The 14269-nt window shown below is 46.9% G+C and overlaps 1 long non-coding RNA gene across 1 annotated transcript; it reads left to right on the top strand.

The window, feature by feature from the left end:
* Positions 1-8376: 8376 nt before the first annotated feature.
* LOC138918828 (uncharacterized) lies at positions 8377-10930 on the top strand. The gene is made up of 2 exons (XR_011428640.1): positions 8377-8553; positions 8882-10930. It is a non-coding gene; the product is annotated as an uncharacterized lncRNA (long non-coding RNA).
* The last annotated feature ends 3339 nt before the right edge of the window (positions 10931-14269 follow it).

Consider the following 14269-nt stretch of genomic DNA (forward strand, 5'->3'; position numbering starts at 1 on the left):
AAGCAAAAGAATTAGCGTTTGTTTTAACCCATTCTTGTTTTGTGATTCTTTGAATTTCAGACTTAGGAGTGATAAAGTTTCGTCTCTTGGTTGCCACGATGCTTCCTCTCAGAGCCACCCTCCCTCCCCTGCCATTCAATGCAGCATGACGTGCAAAGGCTTAACTCTAAAATATGGGCGTCTCCCACCCCAATCCACTTGGCTGGAGGTCAGAGACCCTGTGAGGCTGCCAACTAGCTGTGCCATCTTGGACAACTGAGTGTGCCTCTCTGTGTTGCTGTTTCCTCCTCTGTGCAGCAAGCACTGAACGATCAGAGCCCCTCCCGGCTGCAGAGTTCAGGGACTCGCGCACTGAGGAGCTGTGCCCGGCTGAGAGGGCCACTGCAGAGGCCCTATTCCGTTTAGAGCTGAATTCAGCCAGTCACTCTTTTCTGTTTATGGAGCTTTAGTGAAAACAAGACTCTGGCTGGAAATATACGTGAAAGGGCTGCTGGAAAGATGTCAGCCATCTCAGGCGATAGCAGTTTCGTGGAAACCAGTCCGCAGCGGTCACAGACCATATTCTATAGGAACACCACGCCCCGAGACTATCTGCATGTTCCCTGCGGCCCCTCTGTGCCCTGCATCCCTGCCATGGGCCCCTCAGCTGTTCTGTTCGGCGCCAGCTCTTCACAGATTCCCCATTCAGGATCTCTCACCGACCAAGACCGAGTCCAGTGCCTTTGTCTTCTCTCTGCTTCTGGAGGCGGCTGGAGCATCGCTCATTGGGCTGGTGCCCACAGACATCAGGAAACAGATGCTTTCTTTGGTTGCTAGGAAACAGTGACTGAATGAGAATAATTTGTTTTTAAAACACCCTGCCCCCCGCCTGAAGGGAAAAGTTATCTCTGTGGGATGGGGCGGTGATCCTGCCTGGAGTTCACGTATCTCTTTACCTGGCAGGCTCTGGTTCCCCTCTGAATGATTGATTGGAAGCTGAGAGGAGGCAGGAAACTCATCTCCCCCAGGGTTTTTGCAGCGCTTGGCCTCAGACCCAGGAGTTGACTGACTGCGCGAGGGCTGCGGGGGAGGCCAGTGGCCCTGGCTCCTCACAGGCTCGGGGTGATGCTCCTCAAGGACACAGACGCGCAGCCGTGTTTCTCAGATGATCCCGAAGAACCACCCCCATTTCTCTCTAGCTGGCACGTTGCCTCCCCATCTAAGGACCCCCGCCTTGCTCAGAGCTTGCTGCTGGCTCCCATCGCTCCTGGAAGAAGACCTGAGCCCCTGAGTGTGGCCTGGGAGGGACTCCCTACACCCCGGGCAGAGGCGGGCTGGTCCTCCCTGCCTGTCTGGGCCCGGCATCCGGGCGCAAACCACTGAGTCTTCACTCTGCTCCTCCCCAGCGGCCGCTCCAGCTCCTCAGGTGCTCTCTGGGGGCCAGTGGAGCTGGGCTGAGACTCCTGGAGCTCGTTGTTCCCACCACACCAAATCCTATGGTGCCAGCAGGTCCCAGGCTGCTGAACCTGAAGTCTATACAACTCGAAATTCATACAATTTAAGAAAAAGCACACATAATTGAATATTTAGAATTGTTAATCACCATAAGCTACAAATTTTAGAGCTAACGAATACCACGTACATTAAAAATGTAGAAAAAACCCACAGTATTAATATTATCTTTTAATTAACTGATTGACATACCCTAAAATTCTTTTTTTCTTATATACTCTTTGATTACATCTTAGTACGACAAAGATTTTGTAACATTGTTTCCTATAGAGAGATTGGAAAGACAGTTCAGTCTTTCCCCTAGTGTGGCTGTTTACAGTTTATTTTTAATCATAAATAAAATATCAGAATAAACTAAGAGTCGTTTTCAGTGTCCTGACTCCATGTTGGTGACGCCTCCTCTACACGTTTTCACAACTTCCTGCTCAAGAGATGCTCCTTGCCCAAGGGCAAGCCTTGGAGGACTTTAACCTTGACCTGGCTAGACTCTTTGACCTCTGACGCCCACCCTCCTCCCTCCCACACCCCAGCAGAGGCTGCTGCAGCTGCTCCCACTCAGCCAAGCACTGTCGACTCCAGTGCTCCCTCCCAGCTCCAGTCCTTGGAGATAAAGAGAGGGTCCCGGTGCTCAGTGGTCCCGCAGAGGCTGTTTGTTGCCAAGATTCAATGTTGGTGGAGGTAATGCTAACAGTGTGCTCTCCATACAGCAATACCAGGACCACCACCAGGGCGTGAGGTGACCCCCAGGCTGGGGCCGTGCTGCCCCTCCTTGTACCCCTCCTGAAGGACACGTGCAACCTTGGGAAAACCCAGGAAAGTGAGGGGCCCTCCGCCTGGGCTGCTTCAGCTTTGGGAGAAAACCCGCTTCTTCTTTCGCTTCTTATTCTCAAAACGTTAAAATCAACACAAAACAACACAAGAGCCAAAACCACTTTTATTCCACAGTGAGGACATTCTCTTTCTCATAGCACGTCCTTGAGGCAGGTGTAAAGGTAACATCTGTGTTTTACGCAAAAGGAAACCAAGGGATAGAAAGACGAGCAATTTGCCAGAGAAAGCCGGTTTGGTCAGGAGTGTCTTTCCAGTGACTGCGTCTTCCCCAGACGTTTCTAGAGGCACAAAGTTGAATCTTACTGTGCTTTTCTCTCAGAATAAAATGGTTCAGTTTTTACTTCTTTGGTGCCACCTCAGAAATAGCCCACTCTGTATTGCGTTGGAAGAGGTAATTTTCACTGCTCTTCGCTGCCTCCAAAATGCTCTGGTGTGTCACCTTTGGGCATTCATTTCATCAGCTATTACATGATGGTCTGCACAAATGGGCGTGTGCACCAAGAGAGGGAGAAGTCGAGGCTGGAGTCAGAAACAGTGGGTAACACGTGACTCGCACGATCTCCACAGTCGGGTTCTCGCATGGCCGCTCCACTCTGGGCAGACATCCTACTGGTGCTTGATGACGACCATCAGAAAATTATTTAAGCATCTGGTTTGACTACCTCTTCACTTAAGCTCTTTTTTGTCTCTCAAAAATTGATCATCATTCAGCTGTCTTCTCCAAAAACATTACTATTCTTGGATTGTAACACGGAATCATTACCATTCCTCTTACTTGATTGTTGCCCCGTTCCATGTGTTCCCCCATACCTCCGTTTATTCGTTTTACAGCCATCTTTATGCATGCATCCGAATGTTGGGAGAACACGCCCACTGTCAGCATAGCCCATCCATTAGGGAAATGTCCTTGGCCTCCAAACCCTGCTTCACTCACACCCACTGCTCCTCCAGGGAAAAGGAAGAATGATCTGACTGGTAAGTCTGGGAGTGCTGTCTGCCCTGCTCCTCTAGGACAGGACCTGGCCGCACCAGGAGACCTGCGGACCCAGGGCAGTGCAGTGCCTGGCTGGGTAAGTCAACCTCATGAAAAATGAAGTGGTCGCAAGACTTCTTGCCTAGAAACCCAAGCCATCCTTCAGTCCAGCTTTATCAGTAATCAAATTAACATTTTCTTAGCTTGGTCTCTGTGTCCATCTCTCAATGGTCCCAAATTTGGGCAAAGAGAAAAAGTAGATTTTATCAATCCCCCAAACCTTGGCTGTATACAGGGAGTGCAGCGTAGGGCTTCAGAGATGCACCTCAGAGTTCAGAGCCTGCCTTGGTCACTTGGAGCCATGTGACCTCTCTGTGCCTCACTTTCCCGTCTGCGATAGGAAGATCTTAATAGCATCTGTATCACAAAGCTGTTGTGAGAACATTTAGTGTACACCTCAGAATGTTACCCAGCATGTCCAAAGTACTCATTAAATGTTAGCTGTTAATTATATTTTAACCAAAATAACATTAGGCTATTCTGTAACTCTCCCCCCAGAAAAGGATCTGAGCAATAAAATAATAAATCAGATTGACTTCAGTGTTCTCGTAATTCTTAGGCCATGCCCCATTTTGTTAAATGGAACCATTTCCCACCTTCCATCAATATTTGTATTATCAAAACGAGAAGATTTGACAACTCGCCCTACAATAAAATTACTATATAACACAGAACATGCTTTTATCAAACAACACACCCCACCTCTCCCCCACTGTGGTTGCTCTCTCCTTATCTTCCACGGTTAGTTCAGAGTCACCGATCTAACCAACAGTTGTCGAGGGAACCTGCAAGCGGGGCAACCCTCCCTCACCTGCTCTGCTGGGGTTAACGAAATTCACCTCAGAATTGTGGAGCAACCCAAGTGCCCATCAGCCCATCAGCGGATGCGCGGATAAAGAAGATGTGGTATATATACAATGGAATACTACTCAGCCATAGAAAAGGACAAAATCGTCCCATTTCCAACAAAGTGGGTGGACCTTGAGGGTAAGATGTTAAATCAAAATAAGCCAGACAGAGAAAGACAAACACCATATGTGGAAGATAAACACATGGACAAAGAGGACAGATTCGTGGTTAGCAGAGGGGAAGGGGGCTGGGTGGGTGAAAGGGGTAAAGGGCCACATGGCCACATATGTATGGTGATGGATAAAAACTAGACTATGGGGTGAGCAAGATGGAGTCGATGCAGAAACCGATATGTGATAACGTATATCTGAAGTTACCCAGTGTTATTAACCAATATGACCTCAATAAAGCAATTTTAAAAAGAAAAGAAGGAGAAGCCCTTTCACTTCTCTTCCTCACCTTGGTCACACCTCCCTCTCCCTTCCTGCTCAGAATCCAGTTCAACTGGTTGCTGTGGGCGCAGCCTCTCCACACTGACAGTGCATTTCGGTCTGATGCTCCTGGTGACTCACGGGTTCTGATGGTTTTGACTTGGTTGGTTGGTTGGTTTGTTGGTGTTTTGAACAGGCTTCTCTCTCCAAGACTTTGTTAAAAATCCCTGTGTCAAGGGCAACCTGGGGGACCTCTGTGATCGCAGTCTACATGTATGCTCAATAACCCCCTCTCCTCCTTCAGGATGGTTCTGCAGGATCCTTGAACTAAACCTGAGTGTCTTTACTTGACCCATGGTATAAATTCTTCCTAGGAGTCTCCTCCATCCCTGGAGCAATTAGATCTCAGAATCCTGGACAAATATCCTCCCTGGAAATCCTAGATGTGTGTGAATTTGCCACAAGCTCACGATTTAGATTTTCTTTCTGAGATTCCTGTGTCAAGGCAAATAATCCATAATTAATCTATAAATCAAAATCGGGGTGAGTTCACTGGGAGCCAGGTCTGAGGACTAGCCCCGGCCTGCCTTCCCCAAGGAAGAAAAGGCTGCAAAGAAGTGGGGTGTACAGAGTGGTTACATTCCATCCTGCAACAAAGAGCACACGTCACATAAGACAGGAATGTCCCTTTTACAACTGACACGAGATCCTTAGCTGGCACAGCAGGTCACAAGGTGAGCACAGCAGGTCAGTAATTAATCCTTAGTTTCTGGGAAGAGATGCTTATCCTTAAGGAGATGCTGATATGTGGGGAGCTACATCCCTGTCGTTAAGGGCATCATTCCTGTCTTTGGAACACTGTAAATGTTTAAAGCAGATGTACAATGCGTGCTCAACAGAGCACGTCAGGCCCTTTGGGAAAAACAAGTTCAGGCTGAATTAGTTTTGAACCAAATGGCTTCCTCATATGCTCCAATATATCCTATTGCCTTTCATTTATTTATCACCTGTTTTATAAAGAAAGGCTTTGTGGGTAAGTAAATAAGATTTGGAGAGAAAATTCAAAGTGGTTAATTTAGTTCTTCTTAACATTTCTTTTTAAAAGTAATTAGTTAAAATAATACAAGTGATGCTCAAACACATGTAGGCTTAAGACTCAAACGGTCTTGAGGTGTGTCGAGTTAAGTGTCTCAGCCTCCCTCCATTTCCCCCGTGAAGGTTTTTCTCCAGCTGTGAGCACTGTTAACACTTAAGTATGGACCACTCAAGACATTTAACTGAGCCTTTACAGACATGGGCTACCGTAAACACTGTGGCGTTTCTTTCCTTTAACATATTGGGGCTACAGCGGGACTCCGAACAGTTTCCTCACACCCTTAAAGATATGTCTTAGAAAGCTCCTCACATGGGGACCTACAGATCTACCCCACCCTTGTTAACAGCCATGCGTACCCCAGGGTGTGAGCGCACCATAAAGTTCGACTGGCCCTCTATGGAGAGGCGTTGATGTTCTCTAACTGTTTGCTACAGTAGGCGATTCTGCAGGGACGTTTCTGTATGAATACATATTTAACTTTGTGAATGAGCATGTCCTTAAGATGGATTTCTTGTGGTGGAATTGGTGAATCAAGGATGGATACAGAAATACCGTGGAGCTGTTGGAAGGCTGTCTCCGTTTCCCTCCCTCTCACGGTGGGTGAGTTTGTTGGGGAGACCACTGCAGCCACGGGGCGATGTTGGTAAACTTTTCAGAGTACATTGGACCCTTTGGCTGTTGAAAGCAGGCCTTCGGCTCCTGGCTGCATACTCTGATCCAGAAGGAGGTGAGATACAGGTTTGTCACTGGTAGTTTCTGAGGTAAGCATTTCCCTTCGTGTCTGTGGGGTTTCTTTCATGATGCTCTGTCTTATTAAAAGTCACTACACTCTTCCTATCAAGAGAGCCAAAGGGAACGATTTTTAGGGTTAAACAATGGCTTCAGTTTCTGCTACCTGTCTTTTTTTTTTTTTTCCTGAGGAAGATTTGCCCTGAGCTACCATCCATGCCAGTCTTCCTCTTTTTATATGTGGGTCGCTGCCACAGCATGGCCTCTGACAGACGAGTGGTGTAGGTCTGCACCCAGGAACCAAACCCGGGCTGCTGAAGTGGAGCATATCAACTTAATCACTAGGCCACTGGGGCTGGCCCCCCCCCCCCCTTTTTTGAAAAAAAGGGTTGAGTTGACATTGGTTTATAACACTGTATAGGTTTCAGGTGTACATTATAATTCAACATCCATATACACTACATCAATTTCACCACCAAAAGTGTATTTCTATCCATCACCATATAATTGACTCCTTTGCCCATTTCGCCGTCCCCCCACCCCCTTCCCCTCTGGTAACCACTGGTAACCACCAATCTGGTGTCTGCTTCTATGAGGTTTTGTTTTGTTTTCTATATTCCTGTGGCATTTATCTTTCTCCATCTGATCCCTATGTTCATTGCAGCATTACTCACATTAGCCAAGATACAGGAACAACCTAAGTGCCCATCAGCGGACACAGAACAGAAGATGTGGTATATATATATATATATAATGGAATGCTACTCAGCCATAAAAAAGATGAACTCTTACCATTTGGGACGATGTGGATGAACCTTGAGGGCATTATGCTGAGTGAAGTAAGTCTGCCCCCTGAATCTTTCATGAGGACGGAAAGGGTTTTCCCAGGAGCATCCAGGTCAGATATTTACAACTGACCTACCAACAGCTGTAACCACACCATAAACAAGCACAGACTGCTGCTGAGCTTAACCACGCACCTTGAGGCTAACCAACTGATGGTTGATTTTCTTCTTGTGATGCAAGTGCCTGACTTAAGCTTTGATTGTGCAGTATCTGCTTCAGAGATGGCTGTCTCCAACAAACACTTCTCTGGCCACACCACCAGATGCAGAGCCAGGCTCCTCTGTGAGGCTCCTTTGGTTGATTTTGATAACTGACTGTTTGAGCCACTTGTTTTTTCTTTCTGCACTTTAAATTCTCACTCTTATGTTTTAAATTCACCAATGAAGAGTGAGCCCCTGGAACCCTGGGCCCCCACGGTCGACCCCAATAAAAGCAGAACCCCAGGCCCATGTACTCTCTCTCTCTCCCTCCCTTGACCTTGCCATGTGGCCCCAGGTGTGCTGTGTGATTTCCAGGTCCTGTAAGTCACAAATTCTATTTATTTTTTTTTAAGTTTCCTGACGGTTGTTGCTGAAGGGCACAATCACAGCAAGAACCACAAGGGCTGGTCCCACCACAACACTGGTTATTGAGAGGCTGAGACCAGCACAAAACAGAGAGAGAGACCTGTTGAACTCCTAGTGTATCTGCAGGGAGTGGCTTCATTAGCGTCCAGTCTGAGGAATAAGTTGATAGCTGGTGTTCTGTGGCTGTGGACGCCTCTGATTATACTGTGCGCTCTTGTCCCTGGGTGACCCTGGCTCTCAGCCTTCAGGACCTGCCATGTCTTCCTTGAGCTGGGGAATTAAAACGCCATAGTCTTTATGACACTTTATGACAGTGAATTATCTGTAATGGGGAGAAAATCTGTGAAAATTAACACGCGCTCTCCTTATTGCGAGGAGTGGAGTGGTGATGCAGGGGAGGACATGGCTGCACAAAGATCTGGAGTTTAGAGATATTTCAGACTCGAGTGGGAAGAAGGGTGAAGCTGCAAGTATGACAACATCTGAGAGAACTGAGCCAAGGATGTCGTCCTGTCAGCACTTGCTGGCTCAGAATTTGCTTATTTCTAATCCCCATGACAGAGCATGAAGTGAGGCCATTTCTTCACTTTAAGACGTGGAGACTGAGCCTCAGAGAAGCCACACGATGAGCCTGGAGCCTCACGACCAAGAAGTAACTGTAACTGCAGGATTCAAACCTGGGTTTGTCTTGTTTCAAAATCTCTGTGGTCCTCATCATGGTGCAGATTGTGCTGGTCAAACCTGAATTTCAGATAAACAATAAATTTTTTTTAGTCTAAGTATGCCCCAAGTATTCCACAGGGGTGCACTTGTACTAAAGAACTTCTCATCGTTTATCTGAGATTCCAGTTTAGCTGGATAGCCTGTGTTTTTATTGCTTCATCTGGCAACCCTGGACTCCCTACCCGACTGGGCCGAGAATGGGTGGGGGGGGGCACCCCTCCTCCTCCTCATTGTCCCTTTCCCTCTTTCTGTGCCCTCTTGATCTCTCTCCTCTTGCTTTTCTCAGGACAGCACAGCCCACGCCTGGCGATATTCTCACCGACATCCTGGATTTTGGTAATAGTGCCTAGAGAGTGGCTGTTTTCGCTGACTGTGTCCCACGTCAACTGGCCTAGTGAGGCTGACTCCTGTCTTATTGCTGCTTTGGATCAAGGTTAAAGGTCGCCAATCTCTGTTTGCGATAATGCAGAGCAGATGTTCCTTAGGATTAAAGTCATCAGATTTTAGCTTGGAATATACAAAAACTATTCTGGAGAGAGGATATGCAAGAGGCGGGGGCGATTGTGCCCAACCATGATCAGATTCAGAATTTGTTCTGCCAGGGCTGTGAATCAACCAATAGCCACCTAGCGAGCACTGTCTGGTTCTCTGCAGGATTCAGAGACAACATCCTATTTTTGAGGATAAAACGAAGGCACTAAAAGAGAACTATATGTGGAAATTGTGCCTTCACAAAGCTTGAGGACATCTGCGGACACCAAGCTGTATGCCAGGGGCACACCATCAAGTCTCGGATGCTTAAAATGGTGGCTCTGGATGTCCAGAAGTGGTGACATCATAGACCCTGTGGTCGGGCCAGGAATATAACAGGGGCTCAAACACAGTTGTTATTGACGCTTTTTCTGTTCAGCATGAACCTCCGCAGTAAAGCAAGCTGAGACTGCCTGGCAGGTTTGCTTCTGGCTGCTCTGAGGTTGGTAGCAGCCAAGGCCCAGGAGGGCCCAGGGACTGTGTCTGCTCTCTGAGCCTTAGGGGTGATTGGAGTGTTGCCGTCACGTGCGTGGCATGGTGGAGTGGGAGCTGGGTGTCTGCCCCTCCAGCCAGTACTTAAGGCCAAACCTGGAAAGCGTGTGAAACAGGAAGCTGGTCTTGGGCTCCATCTCCTTCTCCTGCCCCACCTCTCTCCTGCGGCCCAGCGCAGCTGTGAGGTCTCTATCCACTCCTTTCCAGGCAGCGAGCCACGTGAGGGCTCATCACGGAGGGCAATGGCATCCGTCATTTAGAGGGGACTCTCGGAAGCCTACAATTCTTTGACGTCCACGGAGGCTTCCTGAACGGTAGAACTCTGGATGCCATGATACGATGGTCAGTAACCTTCATGTTGTCCTTCAGAGGTGGAACTCAGACCGCTTCTGCTGATACGAACACAACAGCCCAAGTCCTCATGGCTGGAGTGCCCCGTGTGTCCACAAAGTCACCTGTGGAAATCTCAATATCTCACCAATGTGAATGGCGTCAGGGTCTGCAGTAACATCACTTAAATGTGCGTCCAGAATTCCGAAGCTTTACTTTCTGGTCTGCAAGTGTGCTGTGAAACGACTGAGGTTACCTCTCCACTTCTGGGTCTGTACATCTCTGCTGCCTGAAAACTGTGGGGAGAGACGATCTTTCCAGGGTGATGATAATGTGAATTGGTAAAGGCACTTTGGTATTCGGGACTGTTATTAAAAGAGTCTTGAAATGACGTGAAAAATGATTTGCCAATCTTGTGACAATTGATCAATAGCAAGATATTTGGAGTGTTCTGTTTGACAAATAAAAATGGCAAGCAATAGGATATATTGGAGTATATGAGGAAGCCATTTGGTATAAACCTAATTCGGCCTGACTTTTTTTTCCAAAAGGGCCTGACTGTGGCCATTGAGCATGCATTGTATATCTGCTTAGACATTTTGAGATAAAGGTGCAACTTCCCTCCCCCTCCCAACGTTGGCATCTCCTTAAAGATTAAGCATCTTTCTTTAGGCTGGGAACTGATTGCAGTGCTCATCTGTGACCTCCCAGCTCGAGGCAACAGACCTGCCAGCCTGAGGGGTTCACTGAGACAGCAGTCCTATCTGCTGTTTCCATCAATCGCTGTGCTGACAGAGCAGCCTCGCGACTATTGTAAAACGGACATTTCAATCATATGTGAAACATACTCTTTGAGGGTATATAACCACCCTGTATACCCCCACTTCTTTGGAATGCTCTGTTCCTTTGTGGAAAGACTCTCCCGGGTTATAATTCTCCAATTTAAGCTCAGAATAAACTCACCCAAATTTTCATTTATAAATTGGTTATGGATTATTTTCGTCGACATGTTTTTACTTACTTTCTAGTTATAGAATTAATGTCCATTCATGGAACATTGCAGAAATTATAGAAAAGGTATGTCAAAGAAAGCTTTTTGCTCTTTAAAACCTTCTTTCTTTGGTAAGGAGAGATATTGTCCGAATGCCTTCCTTCCATGCCTGTATACTGAACCTTGTTAACCTTACAGAGCAGATAAGGGGCAAAATGAAATATATGAGGGCTGGAATCAGCTTCTAGATAAAAAGAATGTTTGAGGGGCTGGCCCGATGGCGAAGTGGTTAAGTTTGCACATTCCACTTCGGTGGCCCGGGGTTTGCCGGTTCAGATACTGGGTGAGGACATAGCACCGCTTGTCAAGCCATGCTGTGGCAGGCATCCCACATATAAAGTAGAGGAAGATGGGCACGGATGTTAGCTCAGGGCCAGTCTTCCTCAGCAAAAAGAGGAGGATTGGCAGCAGATGTTAGCTCAGGGCTAATCTTCCTCAAAAAAAAAAAAGTAAGTTTCTTTTTTTTTAATGCTTTTTTTTGATGAGGAAGATTGGCCCTGAGCTAACCTCTGTTGTCAACCTTCCTTGTTATTTTTCTTCCCAAAGCCCCAGTACATAGTTGTATATCCTAGTTGTAAGTCATTCTGGTTCTTCTATGTGGGACGCCGCCATAGCATGGCCTGATGAACGCAGTGTGTAGGTCCATGCCCAGGATCTGAACCAGTGAACTCTGGGCCACCAAAACGGAGCATGTGAACTTAACCACTGGGCCACGGGGCCAGCCCCTGATTTCTGTTTTTTTTTAATGGCGTGAGTGAATTTTGAACAATAAAATGCTTTTCTTTTATCATTTGAATAGGGGAGAATGTTGTGTTTGAGACTTCACATTTCTGAAAAGATGAAATTTAGGCCTTACGATTGGCACATGAAGTCACTTTGACCCCTCATCTCCAAAGAGGGCTGTTTTCTTTGGACTGAAAACCTCAGCACTAGCAACAGGTAAGCTCAGCCCAAGTAAATAGCTATTGTCTGGAGGTTTGAGTTCAGGAAACAAAGTTGGGAGTAAATCTGAGTAATTTCAGACTATTCCTCTGCAAATGCTGTGAAGGCTCATCCACAGGTTCCAAAGAAAGTTCTACAGGGATTGCCTGCGTGCATGTGTGTTTTTGTGTTTGTGTGTGTGTGTGTGTGGTGACGGCACAGAGTAAGCTCGCAGCCTCTCAGAGGTGACTATTTGAACAGGCTCATTGCAATGTATTCTTTCAGATATTTTTATTTTTAATCACAATACTTAAGTTTTTGCTTAAAGTTGCTTTATTCTGTTTTTTAATATTTTTTTTCTGATTAAAACATGCAGGAAAAGCTATCTTATCAAATGGCACAGTCTTGTACAGATGGGGTTGGCTCCTCGACTTTCTGCATGGGTCTGTGAGGTCTCCCTGAGCACCTGACCTGAGACAGTCAGTCGCGCCCTACTTCATGTTTATCAAAGATTTATGAGCAACTGGTCTTTGTTTTCAATATCTGGTTCTCCCGCAGGAAGAGAACGGGGACCTGTCTGCCCCCTTCACTGCTGTTTCTCTCCGCCCTGGCACACAGACTCTTGAAAGATCTTTGTTGAAATAATGAATGACCAAATGAACAAGTCTCTACTCTTAAACTAGTACTGCGTTGTTTATTAACTATTTAACAACTGTGAATGCTGGCTCCTCCTTACTCTTTTACCAAATTTTCTGGACTGTTCTTCCATGTTTTTCTTCCAAACAGACTTGAATTGGTTTTCAAAATTTCTCCCCGGTCTCGTTTGGATTTTGACTTAAAATGCCTTACTCTTTTAAATTTGTGAACACATTATAATATTGACTTCCCATCTCTCCATTTATTCTAAAATCTTTTTTATTTTTGGTCCCTATGCTAAAATAAACAAATAAATTCCTATTCTTAAAGTAAAATTACAGGCACTAAAATTACTTAAAGTAATTTTAATCTGTAAGAAGTGAATCTACTTAGGATTGTCAGTCTGCAGTTGTAGGTACTGGTTCCAATTGCACCACGGATTGTGTGGTTCAAGATGCTGTCATGGGGGCTGGCCTCGTGGCTGGGTGGTTAAGTTTGTGCACTCCGCTTTGGCAGCTCAGGGTTTCACCGGTTCAGACCCTGGGTGTGGACGTGGCACCCCTCATCAAGCCATGCTGAGGCGGTGTCCCACATAGGACAACCAGAAGGACCTACAACTAGAATATACAACTATATACCGGGGGGCTTTGGGGAGAAGAAGAAGAAGAAGAAAAAGAAGATTGGCAACAGACGTTAGCTCAGGTGCCAATCTTTAAAAAAAAAAAAGATGTCCAAGGACAATCAGAGTCCAGATCCCTCGTCTACTCTCAGGGGCTTGGGGAGGGACAGCACGGGAGGAGGAGGACATGTCTGCAACGTTTGGACAAACTCTAGGTGGTCATTATCTTTTTCAAGAGGAGATAAAGTATTACCACCTTTTCCTACCCATCACCCTCCCTCTCTGATGTAGTGGCTGCACGACTGCTGGGACAGCTTTCCCAGATGGCCAGTCAGATCCGACGCTCGGGAGTGGACGCTTCCTTGGTGGCTTAGATTTGCTGTAGGGTGAGACTTGGGCTGTGGGCAGGGCTGGGCCTGCTGCGAGTCCTGTCCGATGTGCCCCGCTCCAGGCCCCACTTGATCTGCCAAGAGAGTTGTAGTGGTGCCTGCATACCTGACGTCGTTTGACAAAAGGGTCTGTGCAGACGTAAGGAAGTACAGAATCTGGAGATGAGGCCATCTTGATTGGGTGTGCCCTGAATCCAGTGACAAGCGTCCTTGTAAGAAGAGAGAAAGACACAGAAGGGGAAGAGAAGCAAAGTGAAGTGTTCCTTCACGGAAAGATGGACGCGGAGATTGGAGTGATGTGTCTAGAAGCCACAGAAAGCTAAAGACCACTGGCAACCAGCAGAAATAGGAGGAAAGCATGGGATGGGCTCTTCTGAGACCCTCCAGAAGGAACCAATCCTGCCAGCAGTCTGATTTCAGACCTTTGGCCTCCAAACTGAAAATATAAATTTCTGCTGTTTTAAACCACTAAGTTTGCTGTAATTTGTTACAGCAGCACCAGGAAATGAGTACAGGTGCGTTTTCTAGGGCACTTTGGGTGGCAGGGAGGCCTTTTCTAAACTGCGCAAAAGTCTCTGTGGAACTAGCGGTGGCCCTGAGCCCCTCACTGCGTGGCCACTGCCCACCTCCAGGATCGTTGCTTGCCACTTCTCTCTTCACCCCTAGTTCCTGAGTCTAGGGTAGCCTAGCCCTAAGCCTAGCCCT

The sequence above is a fragment of the Equus caballus genome, chromosome 18 (assembly GCF_041296265.1).
Source record: "Equus caballus isolate H_3958 breed thoroughbred chromosome 18, TB-T2T, whole genome shotgun sequence".
Lineage (NCBI taxonomy): Eukaryota > Metazoa > Chordata > Mammalia > Perissodactyla > Equidae > Equus > Equus caballus.